Below are 26,009 nucleotides of genomic sequence, written 5' to 3' on the forward strand. Positions count from 1 at the left end.
CATATTTGTCCATGGTGATTTGGCAAAACAGACTGAATGAATAACAACTGATACAAGATGGCCGTTATCAATTGTCAAAATTCGGAAGCTCCTGTTGGAAGACAGTATAGTTATTTTGAGTCACAGTTCCCTATACTTTTCTTACTCTGAACGGCTTGTTGATGATTTAATTGGTTTCGTCAGTCAGTAATCATGGCGTTCATCCAGGTTCAAATGTGTTTGAATACTTGACACCACGCACTTTCACGCTCTATGTCTGTTTGGAATTATATTTCAGTAACTTCCCAAAGTTGTAGCAATCGAAAAATACTTTACATACGCGGTAATCAAGTACAAGAGATTACTTTTCGCCAATTAGAGAATCATCTCGATATGATACCAAATTATGGTCAGATGACAGTTCTGCACTTGAAGTACAACAGAGTAATGTTCTAGTTCTTCATCTTTCCCATTCTCTCTCTCCTTTAACATTCGAGGAAGAGAGAGAGAGAGATCGATTATGAAGTTCAGTGCCCCTGGGTCCTAAAAGTTGGAACTTTTGGAAATGTCGTCTTTGAAATATCTTCAACTGGGCGATAGCCTCATGAATATTTTATATTTTTTTGAGTAGAAAATTACAGAGAATGGTATACAGAGTCATTTGAGGAAGCAAGAAAAAAAAGGATAATCAAGTTATATTCGACAAAAGGGGCAGATGACTCAAGAAAAAGATCACTGCCTGTAACTGTCTCGACCCCCCTGACCCTTCTTCGCGGGCGCCAGTGGAGAGAGAAGTTTCTGTTTGCCGAGAACCCCACTTTCAAACAGTCGTTCGCATGAGTCGTGTCTGCGATGTAGTGTAAAAGTTGCTAACAGGTGTCAGTTAGCAATATACGACATATTTATCCATCGTTTTTGTATCGATAGTTGTGTTATCTTGGCGATAACTTGCAGTTTATCTTCTTATTTTTCGGTTAGCGCCGCGCTTGTGATTAGAATGTGAAGATAATTCGTGGTCTCATTCAGTTCGCTGCTTTTGGATTACCTTTTTGGGATTAATTTTCACTAGTTCGGTGAGTGTGTTTTGTTTTTGTACTGTTTGCCACGAATTGAAAGCTGTGTGCAAATTGGGCCAGCCAAGATTGAGGAGAAAGGTGTCCCAATTTATTTTGGAAGAGAACCCACCAAAAACCTTTTTCTCCATGATCACATGTAAAAACAATTGTTGGTTGTTACAAGGAAAGTAGTAAATTCACAACAGAAAGATCGATTTTCTTTCCAGTGTCCAAAATTCCCAAACTGATGAAAGTGGTACTGTGTTCAAAAATTACACGTTATCCCACGAAGTGGTATTGAAATCTGATGATTTTCTTTCAATACCGGAATTTATTTTGGTAATTTTTTCACTTTGTAGTACTTACCAGTAAAAAAAACAAATTTAAATTATGATAAACTTCCAATTGAAAACATTTTCACACACTTGAAAAACAACTCTCGCTCGACGTGTCTCGCTAACCAAGTTAGCACCATTAGGAGATGACTGAAAGAGTTCTAGTCGTCTCCTGATGAAGATGTTAACTTAAATAGCGAAACATTTCGTAGAAGTATAAAATTCGTTCAACATCCAAGTGTCGGTTGTCGTTTATTATCAACAGATTGACGTTTGTCATAATTTCAATGGAATTCTGAGCAATCTCCTTTGTATATCGTACAATAGAAAATCACAAAACGAAAAATGTAGCATGGGGTACCTCAAGGGTCTATGTTAGGGCCTTGTCTATTTATTTTATATATCAATGACCTTCCCGATCATATAGATATTTCTGTCGTATATTTGATGCAACCTTCATTCTTAAAACACACGAAGAGTTGGTGAATGGATTATGAGAAGCATTACAGAAATGAACCAACTAAATTTTTAATATAATAAAACTACCTGAATTTTTATATTATGATTATTACATCAAGAAAAATTGGACAAAGGGGATCAATGAATTATATTTGGGCATCAAACTATTCTTCCGAGTCATTGAATCTATTGATTCCTGAGTAATGCAATGCAATACGTCGTAATCATGATTGAACTCATGCCAAAAGATGGTTTGCAAATGTCGACTTGATTCTCACATTGAAAAAACTACTTCTATGTTCTTTAATTGTTTTGAAGAAAGTTCTCCCTGTTTGACCAATATATGGTTTGGAGCAAGAACCGCAAGTCAACTAATGTATTCTTGATCTATCCGATGTTACAGTTTGGGCTTCATTATTTTTAATGAATCAGTTCAAATCATTATTTGTGCTGTAAGTTACATCCGAATGTTCATAGTTGTGTTATCTTGGCGATAACATGTTAATTGTCTTATTTTTGGGTTATGGCGATTTGGATGTGAATATTTGGATGACCTCTTTTGCAAACATATTTAACTAGTTCGGTAAGTGTGTTTGGTATTTGTACTGTTGGTAGTGCGTGGAAAACCAAGCTGATTGAGGAAAAGTGTCCTATTCATTTAAAATTTTGGAGACCTACGAAAAACCTTTTTTTGATGGCCAACAACTTTCAGTAATAGTACATAGTCAACGAAACTGTATATAAGTAGTACGTGTTTCGAAAATTCTATAATGGGGATACATTTATGACTAAACTGTTGTTTATTACTATAAGAACAATGTCTCATTCCTAATACATGAAATGATACAGTTTGCTCCTCACAGAATGTTGCTTTAAACACTCTTGGAAAACATGTTTTCGTCTTTGACAAAAATTCACTAAAATGATCATAAATGCGCAAATTATTTGGCCAGTATTCATACCGAAAAGAAATCTATACTCATAAATGCGAACACTCAACACTTATTCATCTTCACACTGGTGAGTCCTAGGAAGCTAAACTTTGGTATAAAGGGGCTTCTCAGATCTTAGATGCTCACTAAGGAACCATTTTCAAATATTCCAACTGGTAAGCCCCACATGGGGGTAAAAGGGGCCATATTACATATGAAAATTACGTTTTCATCACCGTTTCTCCATACTGCTATATTTTACAAGGCTGAAATTCTTTATGAAGGGTTTTTATGTTGTAGATGTGCTATAAGAAACGATCTCTGAATATTCCAACTGAGACGCCCCCCCTCTGGGAATGAAAGGGGAGCATTCACATCAGAAAATGGACCTTTCCATCACTGTTTCTCCATTTCGCTATATTGTCAAAGGCTGAAAATTTGTATGTACGTTTGCTACATGTTGTAGATGTGAAGTAAGAAAGGATTATCAAATATTTCAACTGGAATGCCAGCCGCGGGGTAAACGGTGCATTCATAACATTAAGTTTTATTTTCATCTCTGTTTCTCCATGCCGTTAAATTTCCAGTGGCTGAATTTATATTAAGTATCAGCATTGCACCCATGCGAAGCCTGGAAGGTTCTTTAGTAATTGAACATTCGCTTGTGATCTAATGATGTGTTCATAGAAATGTATTGAAAGCTCATATTGATTGTCCTTGGAATATATATGTCGTTCAAAACAAAATGTGACATACTTTAATGTTTCAAATACCCATGCAACCATAACAGAAAATCAATGATATTTCAAAGTATGTATTTTCGAAAAACGATATTGATTTTTTCATACTTATATCCTGTACTGATGATTTTCCACCACATAGAAGCAACATTTGCTCCTTAACACCTTAACAGAGTAGTCGGATAGATTCTGCGAAGTTCGAAGATAAAATTACGATACTCCATTCGTTTTTTCCTCTCTTTTCGGACTATATTTGTCTAACCGGGAGTTGAAAACTCTACGACGAATATTGTCTTGCTACGTTGGTCGAAAAGAACTACATTAGCCTGTATGAACCTTAGGGAATGGTAGGGTAGGGAATGGATAGTCTCAATAAATTCGACAATTCTCATTTTCCACTATGGATTCAATATTGCCTGAAGCGTAGAGCAACACCCATATCTCTTCAATACTGTAAACGTGCCGTAGATGATAATGAAGCACTTTCAGAGCCAAGTTATGTCGTTAGATATATAGGCTCCGATCGTATATGCTGTACATGCTGACAGCAAGTGCATTAGAGTCTCTTATTATTATTATTATTATTATTATTATTGCTTTCGAACTTCTCAGAAATACCCTTGGATACTTGCAAGGGAACCCCCGATATACATTCATATACATTCGAAAAATCATTCATTTCGACATCAAATTCACAAATATCGTCAACTTGAAAAATAGCACTGACACTCTTCTCTATAGCCAAAGTTTACCGAATACTATAAGTTGGTTCACTCCAAGGAATTCGTTTGTCGGTACGGCTCAGGATTGCATTTTTTGCGATTTCCATAAATCATATCGCCGACAGACGATGTCTGGAAGCCGCCGGCCGCATGACAGTTATACGAGGGCAGTTCCTATTCGCGATATCTACAGGGGACGTTCCGAAGTTGAAACTTCGCTTGCTCGGTTGTATCAGACAGATAAACAAAGATACGAAAGTAGTTGTTTGTCGATCAACTTCTAGAAACATGATAGATAAACTCATGAATAAATGATCTAAGAAACAGATCAGAGTGATTTACTGATGAAATGATAAACATACATTCAGAAAAACATGTTTTATTAACAAAAATAATACAATTATATAATGTTATATGTTTATAAATGATTTAAAATATTCAATTTTACATTGCATGATTTATGTTTCCTAACAATCTTCATGTCCTGGTTCATGAATTTTAAAGTAAAGTATATCCGAACTCTTGTATATAAAGATATATAATAATCGAAGAGGAATTTTTGACATGGATGTGAGAAAAGAATTTTCGAATATTTTGTTTTCAAATACTGTCCAATTCCCTTCTCACTGCCGATTTTATCAAAATTTTCAATGAATATGTTTTCCATCTCTATTACATGGTCAACAATATCTCTTGATGGGAACTTGGGAAGCCAACGTGACTTTCATTTTTTGAAAATTATTTCGATAAATGTGGTCATTATTAAGTTTAAGAGCCAATTTATATTGTTTAGTTCTATCATAATTATACATTGTTTCTATGTAATGTTTTCTTGTTTCTCCACCCTGAAGTAAAAACTGATAGGAAAACAAATTGTTTCGTGTCGACTTCAGTAAGTGCGGGATATCAAACAAATATACAAGTTTATGATCGTCTATCAGAAATATGGGATTTTCGTCTGTAACATTCAAAGTTTTCACCAACTTCTGAAAATTTGAACCCTGATCGGAAACCACCCCCATGACATTTAGGCCTATACTTTTGCATCTTCGTACCGTTTTGAACAAAATATCTTTCAAATCATCAGAAGTTGCTGATGTCTTATAGAAAAAGTATGCAAGTGGTATTTTCCAATTGCTTGCCAAACCTCTGACCATTACTGTTAGAGCACTACTTGCTATGTCAGTAGAGGTCCCATTCAAACTTGTTTGGAAACCTACTATTTTATCTCTGGAAATATCATAATAAAGATGAGATTTCAAAGATATTTCGTCTAGGCATAAAATACAATATCTTTCTTTCTCCTTCATGAGCCCAATCCTGAATTCAATAACACGAAAAATAAAATCGTTGAAGCCTGGTTCAACAATCCAATTTTTCGTGAAACGATGAAGTGTACTTTTTGACGGTAATCTACAAATTGTTGAAAATTTTTTGTATGCTTTCGGACCAAGAAAATAAACAGTCAATGCAAACTGTTTGAATTCGTCACTATACCTGGACCCTTTTGGTGCTTTATTTATCAAAGAAAGCTGTGCTTTCAAGAGCTTACAATATTGCTCAGGATATTTTCGATCCAGAAACTTGAAAACATCATCCAGAGTAATTCCGGTTTCGTCCAGTGCTCTTTTTGATGTTGAAGCTACTGTTTTCTCTAGTGATACAATTTTTTTTCGTAATGCCACTTTTCTTGGAGTTCCCGAAGAGAGTTTAGCAGATGTTTGGCTGCATTCATCTAAAAGAAAGATGTACGTACTTTCAATAATTGTTTTCTTGTCATCGTTTTTTTTTCCGAAGCATATAAAAATAGATCAGGTAAGTATATATTATAACGAAAAGATATTTCACCTCGTGATCCTAATTGATCCGTTTGAACCTGAGCATCAATGTAAATAAAATCCTTGCTAGTACCGGCAATGGCATCATCATCTGGAAGGTTTAAACAACAAAATTGATATTGTAAATTTCATATGTTAAAAAGTGGAATAAGATTTTTTCATCATTTGAATCTATAAACTTCACTGAACCAACCTTTCTGAGAACCATCTTGAGGCAGACGCAATGAAGGAACATCATAGCTATGAATACGAGAATTCACAATATCATCGGCTCTAAAATGTAAGCTGCAAATTTTAATTCTATTGTGACTCTGCTCTGAGGTAAGAGTAGCATATCTATGATTCCCAATGAAGCCTAATACATTTTTCCAACGTTGACACCTAAAAAAAAATTCAAGTATATCAATCTATAAACTGAACATTTTGAAAAAAGATTGAAATGAGTTTGGATTGGCAAATGCCGGCGGTATATTTCGTTATGAATAATTTTATACAACAAAACCATAAAAGGTATAGATAGGTAAAATAAAAATTAATGGTGAATATATTGAATGCATACCTTTCACTGTACTTTGGGCAGCGGAAAAACGAAATACCTGGGCTTCCCACCGTACTCAAACAACCATCCACTGAGCAATACGTCGACATTTTCACAAAATAAATATTTCGAACTCCGAACGAACACAACACTATCACAATACCAAAGTTTACCGATTCTGTAGTCTTTGACAATACCAAACAATACGGACAACCTTTATATCTCGTGGCCGACGAGAACTGGTAACTTCAAGCGACACACTGTACTACCTCGGCTGGTAATTACCCGCTGTCGCTAGCGGGCGGCGAGATTTCTCAGATGTCGAAAAATGAGCGAGTGACACGTCTTATAGTATTCTGTAGTCTTTGCTATAGCACAATACCAAATTTCGAAGAAGCACCTTCTCACATAAATTCTAAGAAAGGTAGCAAACTGCCTTTATTCTGACAGGGAGAACGTCACAATACTGACACTAAAATGTACTGGGTCATTCACGGTGAGCAAATAAAATTATTGATAACAATATGAACATCGGTTTCACGTGTTTTGTAATCAAAGTTGTTATCTTTGGTACCTGTTAGTTTATTCACAACTTGACAGATATTGAAGAAGCTGCTTCGAATTATTTGTTGAGAAATGAAGGCGACTATAGACCTTTTTTGTGATGGAATACGCGATGAAATTGTTCTATAATTGATGAAAATCTATAACGTACCCAAATAACATTTAGTGGGGAAATTTTCCACTGAACAGTTTCTAATGTGTTTCACTGTATACTACCTTCATCAGGCGTATTCATACTGACTCTATGAACAAGCCTAATGAAACATTATATAATGAAACACATGTTGGGGTTTTGTGAACTATTTGGCAATGATATATATCTAATAGGATCTTTATTGAAAAGTATTTGTTGACTTGGCCCATAAAATCCTTGACAAAACCAATAATAATTCGAGCAAGCATATTAAAAATAACAAAGACCAGAGTTTGGTACCACTTACTTTAGTAGTTACAAAATGGCATGCGGATCATGACCTTTGTTTCATGTTTCACTTAGGTCAAATTGAAAGAATTTTCCAAGCACGGAAGAAGGCACACAAAAACAATTTCCAGACTGAAAATATGAATTTTACTATTTCTTCTCACCTCCGCATAAAGGTAGATGAGTTTAGAACACTTCACTTCCAGAAGAAAGGTTTGAAATCAAACTTCCTGGAAAATATCAGGAATTGATAAATTTAAAATCTAATAGAGTATCAAATAGATTTGAATAACTCAACAGGTTTTATTACTTAGTACCTTTCGAAGTCTCTCTAGAATAACTGCTATGCAATAATCATCAAATTCAAGTTTCAAATTACCTACACTGTAGATTATTGGACTGACACCTGTCAGAAAACAACTACCCCCCTGGCTGATACAATTCATAGTTTGAAAATTGTATAATTATTATCATGGTTGAATTGGTAATTATATCCGATCTTCATAGGTTGTTAAACCTAGCCTAGAATTGATATTTCATTGGACTGAAGGAGTATAGGTAGAAGCTGATATTATTAGAGTATAAAATGATTGGATTAATTCATCATTCACGTTTGAGGAATATATACCTGTCACAGTTTTATAAACCATTCATAGTGCAAACTGTATTGGTTTTTTTTTTTATTTTTTTTTGGTTACAAATTGTACTTTTTTTTAAGGTTTCAACTCATTTTAAATTTCAATATTTCAACACACTTTTTTAGATAATGGTAGCCTGAACCTCCTTCTAGTCCCAGAAGCTGGTAACAAGCACCATCTTTGTGTACCAGCAGCTTGTTGAGATATAATACGGTATTAGGTGGATCACCAAACTTAATCTTTTTTCTTTGAACAAATTAAAAGTTCGTATTAATGAATAAGACGAACGAGATAAGTAGATAAAAAGTTCCGATATCATATGAGTATTAATAGCGATTATTAACCCAGATCCATTTTTGGAGAAATGAAGGATTACGACTGATGTCAAAGTAGAATCTCAATTGATATTACGACTCAATATACGACAGCCATACTTGTACGAGTTTATTGATAAGCATAAACGAAATAGATTGTATTCGACCTTCACGTAAGTACATGCCTGAAGTACCTATAATGATTTGGCTGATATGTTGAGTTTCAACTTCGTGATAGAAATGGAAATGAATAAATCATACAGTTGAAAACAAATAAACAAATTGAATCGAAGGAAGGTTCAGTGGTAGTAGCTTCACGAGTTTTATGCAGTCTATTGCTTGCTTGCTTGTAAAAATAATCATGACATACAATGTTTGAGACAAAATATTTGAAATTGTATGTATAAACGACTTGATAAATAGTACAGTTGTTTCTCGAGGCAGGCAAATGCATTGGATATAGAATTGGGTAATACAATTGTAACATGCACAATGTATGGGATTTATGGTTATGTTTATGGTTATATCTATGTTAGGCTAACTTATTGTACTTGTGATGCACTGTTTGGAACCTTTGGTGTACTAATGAATATTACTGGAGTTTTATCCCAACACCAAACCGTTATTTCAACACCTCCACACGTGTTTCGATCACCAAGTGATCATCTTCCTGAGTAATATTGAACAAAATATACGTATAATGTTATCCTCATTCATTCCATATATACCTCTTCACTTACTTCTCATATGCCTCTATATGCCTGTTGTTTTCAACTTGTCTAACTAATCTTGATGAACTAAAGTCTTTGGAATGGTTTTGTTGCAGAATATGATGGACGACTGCTGATTTTTCTCGTCTTCCATATTCCATAGGTGTGCTAAGTGTTCCCTATATCTTATTTTGATAGATCCTTTCGTCTGTCCATAATATTCTGCATCGCAGTCCTCACTTACATTTAATATCGTAAATTCCAGACTTTTCCAAATTCTTGATTTTGTCCTTTGGGTTTCCCCCGCTTTCTTTTCTATCCTGTCCAAGTGTTGGTTCTAGGTCAGTTTGGAATCTAGAATTACTCCCAGATATTTAACCTCCCCCGACGCTTGTATTTCTTCACCTCGAAGTTTCAGAAGTCCGAGACCTTCCGTTTTAGTCCTCTTGGTGAATGCTACTATGGTCGATTTGGATGGGCTTATGTTGAGCCCTCCTTCTACGGACCATCTTGTTATGAAATTCAGGGCCTGCTGCGTGCATCATTTCACTATATTATTGTATTTACTCTGGACTAAGATGACTAAGTCGTCTGCATAGCCCAGTGCCTTATACCCATTGTGGTCCAGGAGACATAATAGCTCGTCCGTTATAAGGTTCCATAACAGAGAGGATAAAAGCCCCCCCATGAGGACAGCCCTTTGCTACCCGTGCTATGACTGTTTCCCCATGATGGTTGTATATACCGATATTCCCCTTAGCATGCAGTCTATCCACCTACAGTTTGTCTTGTCGATCCCTCTTCTCCTCGATGCCTGGATGATTGATTCTAAGGACGTATTGTCAAATGCGTCCTCAATGTCCAATAAAGCAGCTTAAAGTACTTCCTTGTTTTTGTAAGTATGTTCTACTTTTTCTGTTACCCGACATAGAGCCGTTTCTGTTGACATACGTAAGCTGTATGCATATTGGTCTCGATGTAATGGTCTGATAGCCAGTAATACGTCCCTGATATGCCTGTCAAGTAGTTTTTATAGCGTTTTCAACGCGAATGACATGAGACTAATTGGTCTCAACGCCTTCGCCGAGTCCTGTCCAATTTTCCCAGGTTTCGGAATGAAGGTGGCCCTGATCAGTCTCCAAATTTTTGGTATGTGTCCCACTGCTGATTTTGCCCTGAGAATCTCACAAAAATTTTTGAAAAGAACTTCTGGCATATGTGTTGCGTTATGAATTCTCATCAAGTGTCGGTCAATTCTGTATCATAAATTCAATCCATCAAGACTATACTTTTTCCATTGTATCTCAACAGTGTTGAAACCAAGTCTGCTGTAATCAAGAAATCTCCTTCTGAAGAAACGATGGTTGATGATTGAAGAAAATGCTTCCAACAAATTACAAACAATTACAATTGAAAGCACCAATCTCGGTCAACGATTATATCTACCTGTTCGGTATCCTTGACCATTGCCTTCAACGGTATAATAATCTTTATTGTGGGCTCATAATCATACCGTTAACAACTGAAATTTAAGCGATAATATCTGCTACGGGATGCGGTCGGTTGTAGGCAAGCTTCGTTCAAACTTGCGGTTTCGCAATTGTTTTGGAAACTCCAGAAATCGATTGGATTTGGATAATATCGATACAGTGTGATCGAGCATAATTTAATTCAGATTTCAAGCAGACTGACTTGCTCCGAAGAAATAGTTGCCAATGTTACTTCCACTATTTGCTATACAGGGTGTCAATTTGAAAACTTTCCCAAGAAATATTTGTAGCCCTCGTGGTTCAACCCCCAAGGAAGGGTAGATGTCACCCTTAGAATCTTAAATTGGAGGGACATTACTTTGATTGCAATTCTGCTGCCAATGATACCCTGACGTTTCATTTTTGATGAGCAGTTTCCGAAAAATAGAGTTACAAACACCTTTCAACGTGTTAGGAATCACACGTTAAAAGGTAAGACCTCGTTAGTCCTCAGCTCTCACAAGCTTCTCAACTCCTGAGAGTTGTCGTTCGTACGGGGGCGACAGCTGATTAACGAAAAAACAGAATTTAAAGACATTTTTTTAAACAGAAACTTACAATTTGCTTATTCTGAGATGCATTTTTTTACTGACTCCTTTCAATGAGAATGGTGAGAAGAGTAGGTGGCACCGTTCCAACCCTTGAATGAAAGGAATAAATGTATTACGCGTGGGATATTTTATTTGTTGGTTATTATCCTTTTACAATGAAATTTGACTTGCGAGAAATACATTTCAAACATAAAATCTACTTACGCTTATCTTATACATTGTTCGTAATATCGTCCATTTTGCTCTAAACAGTATATTTTCCCCTCTAACATTACGGAACACTTCACTTGGAATTGACTGGCGTGCTGCTGTATTTCTTCAATATTAGAAGGTTATGTTTTATGAACAACGGATTAAAGATGCCCCTAAATAATGAAATCCAAGGTTGGTGATTTCGGAGGCCATTCAACTGTTTCCCTTCTGCCAATCCAGCCACTGTTGGAAAGGAAGAAAATAATGAGGTGGAGCACCGTCCTGCTGAAAATGTAACAGATCCTCCTGCAAAAGTTCATTATCTTCGGCATCCATTTGAGTTTCTAGATCGTGAGTTATAAGAAGATCAATAGTGTCTTGGAGAATTTCAAGGTACAGATTGTCATATCTTTCAGATATGGCATATGGCAGATAATGGCATTTCCAAGAATACCAGCCCAAACATTGGGCTGGTATTCTTGGAAATGGGAGCTGTAACTTTTTGTGGGATTTGTTTATACTCTTTCCAAAAAATATGTGAGTTTTCGTCACTCCAATAGCGACAATTTTGTCTATCAACATTGCCATTCAGAAAAAATGAATACTCATTGCTGAAACAGATGTTTGACAGAAGATTTCACATGATTTCACAAGACTCTATTCTTTTTTTCATCAATCTTTTTTGGGTAATTGTTACCTTCCACAATCTGAAAAAATATAAAAATTATAATGGAGAACAAAACTCAACAACACTGAAGAAAAACAAAAAATTGTGTTTATAAAATACCTTGTTTTTTTGGTGAAAGTTACATTGGTGAAACCTCAAGACCATTGAAAGTGCGTGAGAATGAACATCGAGATTATATAAAAAATAGACAATTGACAGGATCAAAATTATCAGAACACATTTTAAAATCAGACGGTGAACATCGGGTGGAATGGAATAGGACAAGAAAGATTACCAATGAGCCTCATTCTAAGAGACGTAAGGTAGAAGAATCAGCGTATATTCTCATGTCTGGAGAGAATTGTATCTCGAATAGCTCCTTAGAAATAGACCGTACTTGGCTACCTATCTTGAAGAAAACTTTATATAGTGACGAAATGGCAACAAACTGATATCGGAGTGTACCTTGTATTACATCGAATGTTTCAGTTGTCAATCAACAACATTGACATAATTTCATATTTCAAAACTTCTTTGACATCTGTCGAAGAAGTAAAGAAATAAGCTATCAAAAAAGGAACAACTGCGAATATATTCGAATTTTTTATCCATTTCTGAAGACGGAGGCAGATTTTGGCCTCCGAAACGTAAAAGATAAGTATTATTTCTTAATAATTTTTTTGATAGGCAAAATTGTTAAATACGACAAGTTACTGATAAATAGAAGATTTTTCTTTGTGAAAAATATTTTGATTTTTACGCAGTAACTTATTGGGGTAAACTAAGAAGTTTGCCCTTCTACACTTGTATAAAGTTCTCCATTATAATTTTTATATTTTTTTCAGATTGTGGAAGGTAACAATTACCCAAAAAAGGTCGATAAAAAAACTGATTTTTTCCTCCACAAAAAATGACTTTCGTTGAATACTCTATTCATCTATTATAATCATCCTCGTATCGCTCTTGAAGAATCTGCATTTTATGAATTTTATAAATTTTCAAGGCTTTTCTTACAGTCTCGCGTGACATTCCCGTCTGTTCTGATACTGATTGTAAGGAGCTCGTGGGATCTTCAGCAAATGTTCCCAAAACATCAATTTGAGCTGCTTCATTCAGTACTATGAGGTTATTTCTTCTTTTAGTTGTCACTTAATCAGTTTCCTGAAATGTATCCACCAAATAAAGCTCATACCAGTGACTTACATTTCAATTTGGATGTCTTCCATTAAAGAAACCTGCCACCCTTAGTGTGCGCTTTCCAATTTCTCCATCTCAATTCCGTCTTGAAGAATGTAAACCATTTTTACACTTTAATACACTTATTGAAGTGATCACTAAACATCCCAACAGGAACAACTGTATGCACACTACTACCACATCGTTCAAATTTGCGAACCAATTTTTTGCCAGAAAACAGAAACTTTTTACAGCATAAGTAGTGAAAAAGTAAGGTTATCTGTACACTTTCTGCTATGAGAATCAAAAATTCAGCATTTACTAAACACAACTTCACTACCATCTACGTTTTACTATTAGACTACTTTTCGATGTAAATTAATTGGAGATGATGACTCATGTTACCCCTAATGAAAGGTTCGAACGGTGCCATCTAGTATTCTTACCAGTTCTGGTGAATCCATGCATTACAGTACAGGCGGATTAATAATAACTTCTGTTAGTTTAGAAAGCTATATTTTGGATTGAATGCCATTCAAAGTGATGTGTCACTTGACGTCCCTTCCCATTTTAAATTCTAAGGGTAACATATACCCCTCCTAGGGGGTTGAACTACGAGGCTACAAATAGACCTCGAAAGTGTCCCCCCTTGACAATATTGACCTGCTTTTGCATTCCTCATATTGTTTAATGAAAGGAAGATATTAAGGGTGGGAAGTTTTCAAATTGACACCCTGTATATATCCACTCGCGTCAGCAAAACGTCAGGAATAAAATCCAAAAATTCTAAAATATCACCGACAAAAGTATGTAGCGACTTGTTCACTTGAATTGTTTTTCATAACCTTTTATAAATCCGAAAATATTTTGAATTTATCTCTGATTTTTATGCATGAAGAGATACAGATACAGATACAGATGGATTGTCCTTGAAAACACCAAAAAAAAAATTGGAGCGTGAAATAGACAAATCGTGGTACGAATCTTATTCTTAGCTCTTTAGTATTTATGAAAATTTAAATTTGTCAATTGAGATTGCCAAAAAACTCGATTTTGGGCAGTGCACTGGTTGCTTCTTGCTATAATCTCACAGTTATCACTGAGCTCGATGCATTACTGGCAATTTTATCACCTTCTCTTTTCAGTATATGCTTGACTCAGTAATTTTTGAGTCTTCAAAGTAGGATTCCGCAACCGAAGATGACTTCCATCATCCTTTTCTTTTCACTATCACTGAAGTAGCATCTGCGTTTGCTAACATCGTAGCTGCATAACATCAAACAATTTTCCGTGTTCAATTCCGGATTTATCATAAGCATATTGAACAAAACTTTTTCTCGAACGCAAAAAAGTTGAAATTTACTCATTTTCTATGCAACTATGCCAGATAAATATAATTGTTTCCAATTCTGTACCGTTCAAGGTAATAGCGAAAAAAAGTTAGTGTGATCGCTGATAATAGCCAATTAAAAATAAAACGTGTCAGTGCAACAAATGTATCAATGGGAACCTTGTACTTTTGAGGACTTCTCTAGGAAAACAACAGAATGGAGGTGAACAGTCTTGGTTTTTGCTAACTTCGAGTTCATCGGGTTTTGAGTAGCGAAGAGGAAGACGTGTCAATTCATTTCATCACATTCAAACAAGTCTTTTCTGTATTCACTTCACCTGATTTCTGAGACTACTTATTATACTGTAAATTCAGTACGGTGAACAGGATGTCCAAGTTTACTGCCAGACAAAACAAAATCTCAAATCGTGAATAACCTACCCTGTTCAAAGAAACGAAAGAACTAGAATATCCTGCAGAAAATAATCCGAAACAAGCACTGTTTCCAAACACCAGAACTGCAATACTCTTTCCGACGCGCTTTTTACCAACCATAGGGTTTGTTTCGAGTTCATTTAATTTTTTTACACAATGCGTGATGACGTTTTATAATAGATGAATACCCAATTTTTCAAGTTTGAGTTTGCTGAAATCAAATCAAATATGGCTTGAAATTACGAGTTTTTTCAGTGAGCTCCTTATTTACTTATACTTAATTACTATATTCTACTTTTACTCCCTAAATTGCATCTCGAAAGAAGTATTTCAGATAATGAGCTATGCATTTCTGAAGAAAAGAAATAGATACGTTTCATTTCATAATTTGAGACATCTGGGAGTAGAATGTTTGTTTGAGAGTGTTCGACAATGTTTCATGGTGAATTTCATTAATTGGGACTCCCATTATCTGATATGATTTCACTATCATTCTCAATATATAAAAGAACAAAAAAAATAGAACGAATAGCTGAAATATCAATTATATTGAGCAATAAAACTTGAAATGAAACAAGCAAATCGGGAATTGTAGAGCATGTTTCAACTTATCGGCATAACAACAAATGGTCCCAAGCTGATATCATACACATGGAGGAGTACTGGTTCAAAAAGAAGCTCAAAGAAGCTGCATATATGTTGTCCAACAACACATTCAACCAAGCTAGCGCAGAATTACGCAACATGTGAGAAACTGTAATCAAGCCTGTAATCAACCTGTTGTTAGTTAATTTCATTTTGTACCTTAATTATTTCATTCGATTCATTGTATTTTCATTTCAGGTTTTAGTGCTTAATGTAATTGATGTTTCAGCTATTCTTTCTAATTCTATTTGTTTTAACGACTATAGCAAGTGACATAACACACATATCCTTAAAAAATTAACACCAAACCATCTTCAGAAAGGAAAACTGTGCTCGTTGATGGAAACTACACATTTGTATATAGAAGAACAGTACCTTGATTTTATTTTGAGGAAGAAATACCGACCTCAACAAAATAAGCAGAACCACTTTAGAATAGTCTAATTTGAGATAGTCTTGTACCTGATTACCAATTTTGTTAGTCTTCTTATAACGGAAACTTAATGGTTTCTGCGAGATCAACGTTGAACTGACAACCCAAAAAATATTTTCTTATGGTGTCAAAATACACCATAATTTCAGATTGATTTCAATCTCATTTCCATTGTCACCGATTTTTAATTTCAGAAACTTCGGTAATAACTGTTTTTTTTTTGGAAATCTGTAGAAGTCTGACAAAAATGTTTTCGAAAAAATTAAAAATGAATTTCGACATCGAAAATATTCCCACGAGTTTCGGAAAAGCAAATTAAAAGGAGTGTTTATAACTCTCTTACAAAATTTTCATGAAAAAGATTTGACGAAAGTTCGGGATGAAATTTAAAAAAAAATTGAAAAATTGAAAGTAATTGTCACATTTTGACACACGAAATTTCAATAATTCTGTCAAATGTCACAAATGTTTCATTTCTCAGTGTAATTTGATGAAAGCTTTCAACTATGTGTCTAATGATACTTTTTATCAAAATTGCATCATTACGGAATTAAAAGAACTCTTTTTTAGTTTTTCAGTCTCGTCTGAATGATATGTTCCAGTGTGTTGTAAAGAACAGGAAACATTCTTGGTTGAAGTCACACATGCAATACTGGTGTCTTTATTATTTTATAGTTTATGTCAATGACTCTTACCAGTGTACACTACCTGAGAATTGTGTAAACTACTTTGGTAAATTTTGACAAAATTATTTATTATTTACTGTCGTTTCCGGAATCTACAGTAGCAAACGTAATCGTTTAGTTCACCACTGATTAGACCAAAACAGATCAAAGTAAAAATCAACATTTTAAAATAATATTCTGCCAGTAGATGATTTTAGAGATCAATATATTGCCCTCAGGCTATAAAGATATTTTCTTCACCAATTTAGAGCACCTACTAAATGATTTTGCGCTTGTTATTTTAGGTGACTTCAATATAGAATTCGCCGAGGACAATAGAGATTTACAAGAATTGGATATGTTGCTCAATTCTTTTAGAATAACAACAACCATCAGTGAACCCACTAGAATTACATCACATTCGGCAAAATGCATTGACAATATCTTAAAAAATGTTGATCACCAGTGTTATGAATCTGGGGTTATAGAACCTTGCCTGTCAGACCATTCAGGTCAGTATTTTGTATACCTGAATACACCGGAAAGACTTTCTGGCGTTACCCTACAGAGATGTGTCACAGACAAAGGGATTACGAAACTAAGAAAGAACTTATCAATAATAGATTGGACTATTTACTTTAAAAACAGGGACGTATAAATTTCCTTGCAAATTTTATGGTTGAGTCTTACTCGGCAAACTTTAAAAACATATTTTCCTTGAAAAATATACCAGAGATAATCATCATTGGAATATCTATAAAATTCTGAAATCTGACTATAAGAAACAATTAACATATGCCAAAAAGAGTGCAAATGATCGATTTATCGCTTTCTCAGATAACGAATCAAAAGCCTGTTAGCGAGTTGTGAACTATGAGAGAAACAAAAATAGACTCAACCAATTAGATATGGATATAACCTCAGATGATTCCAATAACTTTTTTATAGGATTAGCAGAAAATATAATTAACTCTTTACCGCAAATATCAGACTCTGAATTACTTCAATTCAAAAAAATTCCGGCCCCCTCGAAGTCTCTTTTTTCTCCACCAGTTACATCTCAAGAAGTACTAGATACTGTAATCTCTTTGAAAAATTCAAAATGCACATATTTTTATAAACTAAACAGTAGAATAATAAAAGATATCATTGACATAATATTACTACCATTAACAGAGCTCATCAACTTAATTTCATTCACTGGTGTGTTTCCGGATGTATTCAAGTATGCAAAAGTTATACCAACTCATAAAAAGGGTGACAAAGCACTTCCTGATTACTATCGTCCGATTTCAATAATTTGTATATTTTCAAAGATTCTCGGAAAGATAATCAAACAGAAGTTGACAGCTTATTTTGAGGTGAATAACTACTTCCATGATTCTCAATTTGGTTTTCGAAAAAACAACTCGACTACTCGTGCAGTGATGAGTGTTGTGAGATATAGTTGAGGCGATGGACAAAGGACATCATGCATCAGTAATCCTATGTGATTTGTCGAAAGCTTTCGACTGTGTCTCTCATGATATCCTTCTTCAGAAGCTGAGTTATTATGGACTGAGAGGAGTTGCTCTCTAAAGCTTTTTGAATCTTACCTAAAAAATCGCTATCAAGTTGTTGAAGTCAGCAATGAGAGTTCAGAGTTGAAACTAACATACATGGTGTCCCACAGGGTTCGGTCCTTGGACCGTTACTGTTTATCATTTACATTAATGATTTGCGCCAATTTCTGTTACCGGAAACGTGTACTTTGTTTGCTGATGATACTACCCTGGTCACCTCTCATTATGACTATCAGCAACTACCAATGTTATCACTGGCGTTACAAGAAAAAACTAATTATTGGTTTCAGGCTAATAAGCTACAACTTAATAATAGTAAAACCCAGAGTATCACATTTTCTACAAATAATTCGCTCATGGAGGACAACAACGTTAAATTATTAGGAATAACTATGGATAACAGACTTGGCTGGAATTGTCATATCGAACAACTTAGACATAAACTTTCTAGTACGCTATTTTCACTTCGGCAATTGAAGAGATATGTTGATCATGATACTCTGAAAAGTACATATTTTGCACTTTTTCATGCTCATATGAGTTACGGTATCATAATGTGGGGTAACTCCTCAAAGTCACTGCAAATCCTTCGATTACAAAAAAAGGCCCTGAGAATGATTTTAAATTATAATAGCAGAGAACATTGCCGTCCTTTATTTGTTCGCCTCAAAATTGTATCGCTACCTTCCTTATACATATATGAGACTCTTATAGAAATACATAGACACAAGATACAAGACGATCAGATCATATCAGAACTCCCAGGTACAGGCTTACAGTCTCTCATAGAAATTCACCAGACTATCATGTGTATAATATACTACCATCTGATATCAAGTCACTCAATATAATTTCCTTTCAAAAAAAGATAAAAATATTTTTTGCAGCACTGCTTCTATTCAGTGGTTGAATTTAAAAAATATATGCAACATCTTGAAGTGCCTCTTTGAACACTCCTTTCAGATTCCATTCGCTCGACTCTGTTTTCTCAGAAGTGCTCTGATAAATATCATCACTATTTTCATTTTTTAGATCAGAATTATCATAAATATACTCAACGTGGCAATCTTCATTTGTCGCTACTATGACCTTCTAGGTATTTTATAATATATTTTTAATATATCTTTATGTATTTTTAATCTAACTGACTTGCTATAAATGTACTTTTGTATATAATATAGTTAAATAAGTATTCTATTCTATTCTATTTCAGTTTCTTCCATAACTGGAATTTTCTTTTATAGAATGGTCAGTTATATGGATAAAGTGTTCGTTATTCAGAAAAAAATTGTCAGAATTATGTTATATGAAATATGATGATATCATACCTCTTCTAAAATCCCAACCGAGCAATTGAGAAAATTTATCACAATTCAAAATGGGGGAGGTAATACACAAATATTGTTTTTTCTACATTGAGAATCTAATTCATCCGTTAATACAAATTCTGTATCTTGACTTGCTGTGAAAATATACATCCGTTATTTAACACGGTCATATTCAGGAATCAATTCATCGATCGTTCTACACAAAAAATGTATATCTTACTTTCACAAACAATCAGTCGCCCATAACCTAATCTTATCCAATAATTGAATCGCATTCTCGTAATATCATCACTACATAACGATTTCAATCTTGATTTGGATGGTAAATTCATCAACTTTGCGAGGAATGTTGCTGATAATTTTCAAGAGTTTTTACGACTACTTCATGGGCTAGTACTGCTTATAGTTGTTAATTAAAAGAACATAAAATTAATGTTAGGAATATTTACATAAAGATGGAGGTTAATCGTTTTTATAATGACAGGAAGAAAGTTGGGTGAGAAATTTCCTTTGTCAAGTTGAGGTACGTAATGTGATTATTGGAAATAGTATTTGAATGATTATTTAATAACTAATAATTGTGGTTTGAGTACCATTTTATTTTTTCACGTTTTTGTATAATATTACTTCAACTCTACATAGCATTATACTGAAATTTCATTCTCAGTGACTTTCAGGTCTTCCTCGTACATTTGAACTCATTTTGCCGCTTTCACCATATTTCATTCGGAAATATCGTGAGCATTGCAAAGCTTAAGATGTATTTTTATTTTTCCCAGAAACTAATCTGACGTTTAATCGAAGATGGTAAACTTTTACGCCCGGAGATAACTGTAAGGAGATTATTTTTCAAGCCTGACGTTTCGTCTACCGCTGCGGTAGACATTTTCTAAGGCAATATGGTAACAGTCGCAATACCCGAGCTGGTGCTCTGGTTCTTGTTCCACCGGTAAGAAATTTCGCTCGAACGAAGAGACTATTGCTGAGTCTGAGGACTATTTCGAGACAAAAGATGAATCGTTCTACAAAAGTGATAATGAAATGTAACAGCATCGCTGTAATGATTGTGTGGCTCATGCATCAATTCTGCTTGAGGAAGCCTTTGTATAGCAAAACATGTCTTACAGTAAACTGTATTTCCACCAAGCAATGGAGAGTTTCATACAACACCAACCGCGGCAATGCAATTAATTACTGGTCTGACCCGTCTGAACCTGTATGTTAAGGAGGTTGCGTCAATGGCCATGTCACGATTGCGCACGGCTGGTGTAAACCTCGAAGTGAGAATGGGCCAATTTCGGCTGAGCCTATGGCAAAAAGCGCTTAATGCGCAACCTCTGCTGCAGGCAACCAGTGATGCAATTGAACCCAGGTTTGTGTTTATTGAACCCTACAAAATAAAAATAAAACAGAACATGCAATACGCATGTATACAGATGGCTCAAAAACCAAGGAAGGCTCAGGATGTGGAGTATACTCCAGACCACTGAGCCTAAGGATTAAGTGGGGAATGGGAAAAAATACCAGCGTGGTTTAAATAGAACTGGTTGGTATCTGAATCGACATAAAAGGAATAACCAGAAAAGGAATTTCTGGCAAAAACATATCAATCTGCACTGACAGTAGAAAAGCCGTATTAGCCTTGAATATACAACGTTTCACCTCAGGGCTATTACTAGAGGGCCACCAAGAATTAGCCAAAGCCTCGGTAGATAATAACATTATCCTGAGGTTGGTTAAAGGGCACGACAGGAGTGAAGGTAATCGCATTGTCAAGGAAGCGGCTGGACTGAGAATTTCAGAACCCAGTGACACCTACGGCCTGACGACTTCGACAGTTGCGGAACACAACCATGCACAACACTGGGAAGCTGGCGCCAAAGATATATCTGTCGATGACCAGGAAAAATTCACGCTTGAAAGTAGTATTTCTAACTGTCCACTGTCAACTAAGGAACCACCTCTATAATATGGGGCTAGTGTACACACCTCTATGCATGATATGTGAACAGGAAGATGAAACTATCAGGCATGTCCTATGCGAGTGTTCGGAGTTATCGTCAATAAGAGAGTGTATGTTCGGCGAGTCTTGGCCTACACCTGCCGATATGAAGGAGATGTCTCCTAGTGACCTGTCCACCTTCCTGGAAAGGACAGGATGGACGATGACCTAGGAGGACAACTCCTCGAGAGGATGTATAATGTCACATATGGCCTAAGTACTGTGGGCCTACACTCACACCCCCTACTCTACAGAAACAGAGATACAGATTATTCGTATCAAATTCCGATTTTTTCCTTTTCAAATCCTTCTTTATTGTTTCACTATTGATTTATTTCCGGTTCCTGGTCTTTTCATTTCATTTGTATTTCGAAAATCGTCTCTTGATATTTTCAATACTTGTTAACTAATTTTCACTAGAAGTAGCACATCTGAGACTTTCCATTCTCTTATCTTGAAACTGAAGTTAGTTCGTGCAATAGATACGAATCCAAAACAAGCTGTTTTCCCCAACAATAGAACTGCAATACCCTACTCGAAGCGCATTTATATGTGACACTATAGATTTCACTTTTCCACGCCAAATGTTATTTCATTTCATTTCATTGATTTCCACTACAAGTATCACAGGTAAGTATTTCCATTTTCAAATATTCAAGTTTCTTTCAACTTATTTTCGCTGTTCTTCATATCTGTTTTATAGTAAGATTGTTTCCTCAATGTTTTATTTCAAGATGCCTTCATAGAGTTTTCTCGGTCCGCAACATTTTGACCAACTCTTACTTCTTCATAAGTAAGAGATGGTAAGTTTCTCATCGGACAATAAAAAAATTTAGAGGTTGCCAGACCAAGCTTTGCGAAAACCATTTAACTCTGCTTATAAACAAGTTTTTCCTCTGGTTTCCATCTAACCATTCATACACAAACAAAAAAAAACGAAAATAATGTCATCATCTGAAAATCTTGCATGTTGTCATGAGTTAATGTATGTATTGATGTCTTCAAAGTGAAGGTCAATAGTCTTCAAGTCGATGCCTATCTCTATTTGAATTGTTAAATTCATTTAATGATATACTCTTATCCTTCTTAATATTTCAGTTGTTCTTTTAACACACATTCGTATGAATTCGTAGTCTACGGTTTCAGGATTAGGATAATCGATGATTTGAATTTCATATTTTTAAATTGTGGGAAATTTAATATTGAATAGGTAGGTAGTTACATAATAGTAGATAATAGTATACATGTAAAGTTTGATCAAATTCATAACGAAACATCTGAAATCTATACTTATATATTCATTCATCTCTGTTTCTCCATACTGGTGACTCCTAGGAAGCTGAACTTTGATATGAAGGTGCTTCTTAGGTCTTAGATGCGCACTAAGGAAGGATTTTTAAATATTCCAACTGGGGCGCCCGGAGGATTAAAGGGGAGGGTTTACATATAAAAATTACCTTTTAATCACTGTTTCTTCGTACCGCAAAATTTTCGGGGGCTGAAATTTTGTATGTAGGTTCGTTCTATGTTCTATATGTTCAGTCAGAAAGAATTTTCGAATATTCCAACTGGAGCGTTCCCCCTGGGGATGAAAGGGGCGAGTTCACATATAAAAATTACCTTTTCGTTACTATTTTTCCGTATCGCCATATTCAAGGAGGTTAAAATTTTCTATGTAGGTTCATTTTATGTTGTAGATGTGCAATGAGAAAGGATTATTAAATGTTCAAACCGAGGTGCCGGCCGCGGGGAAAAAGGCGCGTTCATTAAGTGAAGTTACTTTTTCATCATTGTTTTTCCATACCAGTATATTTTTGAAGGCTGAAATTTTGTATGTAGGTTCGATTTATGTTGTAGGTGTGCAATAAGAAATAATTTTTCAATGTTCCAGTTGAGGCGCCAAACGGGGAAAAAAGGCGCGTTCATAAAATAAATTTATTACTTTTGGATCTCTGTTTCTTCATACCAGTATATTTTCGGAGTCTGAAATTTTATATGTAGATTCGTTTTATGTGCAATAAGAAAGGATGGACTTATGTCCATCAAGTTTGTTTGGCCATTGTATGTAGCCTTCTAACCCTCAAAGTTTCATTTACAAATGCGATGGACATTAGCATTGAAGATGAGGCAATTCATGTTGAGCTATTGTTTTCTTCACAACACAAACTACTTTGAAGTACAATGGGGTGTTGTCTCATCTTCTATTATAATGTTTGGATATCGCAGTTGTAGATGAAACCTGAAATTCGAAAATCAGCAGACTATGGACAACAAACCTGGAAAATGACTTTGACATATTACAACAGCCTCAACTCATCGAAATTTTCGAGTAAATCATTGTGTTTGTGAGAAATAACTGTATATTCGGACGACAGACGACTTGCAAGATGGATCAGAGGTCAATCAGTTGTTTCTATGGATCTCTTCTGCAGTGGAAAAACTCTTAACACTACTCTTGAAGTTCTCCTACAAAAACTTTCATAACAACTACTGTCAGACCAGAATTATTATTTCCAATATTGAAAATTTGACTTTGTTGTTATGATGAAATTATTGATATCAACTGATATTATGTGTAAAATTTTTCCAAGAGAATTCGGAACGAAACGGATAATTTTTCTAAATGTAATTTACAGCCCACAAAAAATAATTTCAATATTGCGAAATGAGACTTGATGCAACATACATAAAACTCATCAGTTTTGACAATCCTAGTTTTCTTAACATGTTTTCTCTAAAGTAGTGCGGAAAATAACACTCGAATTTTCGGAAAAGCAATTCATGGCTTTCGCATACAGAGCAATTCTTTACACTTCGCTGCTTGTTTGTTGATTTTTTGGTAAAAACCAATATTGTAACGAGGCACCAACCTCCATATTCGCCAGACGTAGCTACGTGTGACTTTTTCAATTACCAAATATGAAGTGAACCTTGAAGAGACGTCGTTTCAGAAGCACAGAAGTTATCAAAAACGTTTTGCTGAAAAAGCCAAAGGCTACCCCAAAGCTCGAGTTTGAGAAGTGTTTCGAAGATTGGAAGAAGCGCTGGCACAAGTGACATCTAATGGGGACTGATTCGAAGGTTACAACATCAATGTTAACAAATGAATCAATTTTTTTTTTCAAAAAACGAAAATTTCCGTTATTTTTTGAACATACCCCGTAGACTGGAATTTGAATAACCCTGCAAGTCTGAGTTATTTCTATATACCGCATAACGATTACTTTCTACTGAAATTGAACTCGTTTATTAATTTTATTATCTTCTTTCTTGGATTTGTTAAACAAACTGTATATATTTGACTTGGAAACTTCATCGTGTTCCAAAACTAGATGTTTCCTATTTATTTTTTCGAGTACCTGCCGTTAAATAACTCAATATCTCCGGCAAGTCCTCTAGTTGATTGATCGAATGTATAAAATATAGAAATAGGCAGTGATGCAGTATTTGTTATCTCAAGAGAGTTCTCATCATATCTTTGTCATATCTGATTAAAGTTTATATTGATTGGGTTTTTTATGGTTTATGATTACGAACTATCGTTTCAAAACTGAGAAAAATCTATATTGATATGTTGTTTTACGTTGAGAAACTTTCCAGAAAAAGCATCTGTAGTATTACAATCAGAATGTAATGTAATTCAAATTCAAATTCAAATAATTTATTCACACATACAGATAAATATAACAGATGAGTTGTCCAATAGCAATATGGTGAATAAATAGAGATTTAACTCACGAGGTGGAATTCCACCTGTTGCTGAGCATTGACATAACATAATAATAATAGTAATAGTCCAGTCTTGTGAAAAACATATAACTGTTATTGGCAATAAAATGTAAATGTTAATTTCATACAAGCATTAGTGTTTCAGACATATAAGGTATATGTACAAACATGTAAACTCCTCATACAGTTTGAGGAGTGCCTAGAAGATGTATATATATACATACATGTGATGTACAAATATAAATAAAAAAACTGGTAGATTCAATAGCAAAGTCAATGGTATGAGACGTACATAATAATATATTAACAAAACGTATTGGATGTAAACATTGTCTGTTCCAGAAACATACATCTAATCAAAAATTTCAAAGACACATCTATTTTCATTTCTACGGGGACTCATTCTGATATAAAAATCATACACGAAACTTCACCCCTCCGCGGTCAGCAACTACCCTCCCAATTTTTTTCAATGGCATGTGGTCGAATGGTACTTCATTTGAAAGGTCTTTTATCCCTA

The 26,009-nt window shown here is 34.9% G+C and overlaps 1 protein-coding gene and 1 long non-coding RNA gene across 2 annotated transcripts in view; one reads left to right on the forward strand and one right to left on the reverse strand.

Moving 5' to 3' along the window:
• The window catches only part of LOC111503677 (uncharacterized), a 307,933-nt gene that overhangs the window by 164,646 nt on the left and 117,278 nt on the right, over positions 1–26,009 (forward strand).
• On the reverse strand, positions 4,586–6,671 carry LOC141482165 (uncharacterized). The gene is made up of 2 exons (XR_012465381.1): positions 6,071–6,671; positions 4,586–5,957 (listed from the first exon to the last, which is right to left on the reverse strand). It is a non-coding gene; the product is annotated as an uncharacterized lncRNA (long non-coding RNA).

The sequence above is a fragment of the Leptinotarsa decemlineata genome, unplaced genomic scaffold (assembly GCF_025532065.1).
Source record: "Leptinotarsa decemlineata unplaced genomic scaffold, Ldec_3_MD MMD2_tig00000882_RagTag_RagTag, whole genome shotgun sequence".
In the NCBI taxonomy this organism is placed as follows: Eukaryota; Metazoa; Arthropoda; class Insecta; order Coleoptera; family Chrysomelidae; genus Leptinotarsa; species Leptinotarsa decemlineata.